This window comes from Lathyrus oleraceus, chromosome 2 (genome assembly GCF_024323335.1).
Source record: "Lathyrus oleraceus cultivar Zhongwan6 chromosome 2, CAAS_Psat_ZW6_1.0, whole genome shotgun sequence".
Classification (NCBI taxonomy): Eukaryota; Viridiplantae; Streptophyta; class Magnoliopsida; order Fabales; family Fabaceae; genus Lathyrus; species Lathyrus oleraceus.
The window spans coordinates 491,799,799-491,800,765 of record NC_066580.1 but is presented as its reverse complement, the minus strand read 5'-3'; positions in this window follow the sequence as shown (position 1 = coordinate 491,800,765).

The window sequence follows — 967 nt, the reverse complement described above, 5'->3', positions numbered from 1 at the left end:
TCCAAATATTTTTCTCCACGGGACCTGTTTGTTTCTTTCCAAAGACAAATTAATGTGTTGTTGTATTTTATAAAATTCTTTCCTGGTTAATGGCTTTGGAGCGATATCAAACTCTTGTTATCCATTAAAAGTTTTCTGCATTTTACCGTATGAATGATTAGGTCTTACAAAATCTTGATGCCCAAAGTAAATAGTATTTTTTTCCATTTTGTAGTTGGTGGGAGCATGTATCATCTTCACATATAGGACACACTTTATGTCCCTTAACGTTGCACCCGAACAAATTATCGTATGCAGAAAAGTCATTGGTTATGCAAACTAACACGACACATATCTTAAAGTTATCACCCGTATATGTATCATCAACATCAACACATTCCTCCCACAAAACACTTAAATCTTTAATCAATGGAGGTAAATAAACATTGATGTCGTTTCCTGGTTATTTGGACCCGAAATCATCACGGATAACATCATATATTTGTGATTCATGCACAACCACGAAGATAGGTTGTCAATTATGAGAAGAACAATCTGTGAAGTATGTTTAGTACTCATAATACCAAACGGGTTCATTATGTTGGTGGCAAGTCCAAGCCTATGGTTCCTTGACTCAAGAGCAAAATCTGGAAACAACGAATCAATTTTCTTCGATTGTAATGAATAAGCTACATGGCAAATTTTTTCGTCACATACTATTTCATCTGTATGACATATATTATTCTTTGCGTCATTTACATTAGCAAACAATCTCTTGAACCTTTTAATTATTGGTAGGTACCCCATCACCTTGACAAGAACATCCATTCTAGTTACACCATCATCATCTTCAGCACCATTGTCCTTCAGCTTGTACCGTGACTCCCCACACATCGAGAACTCCTTCAAGTTTTCATATTTGTTCCTATATAATATGCAATCATTACGACATACATGTATTTTGACATAGTCCAAACCCATTAGACAT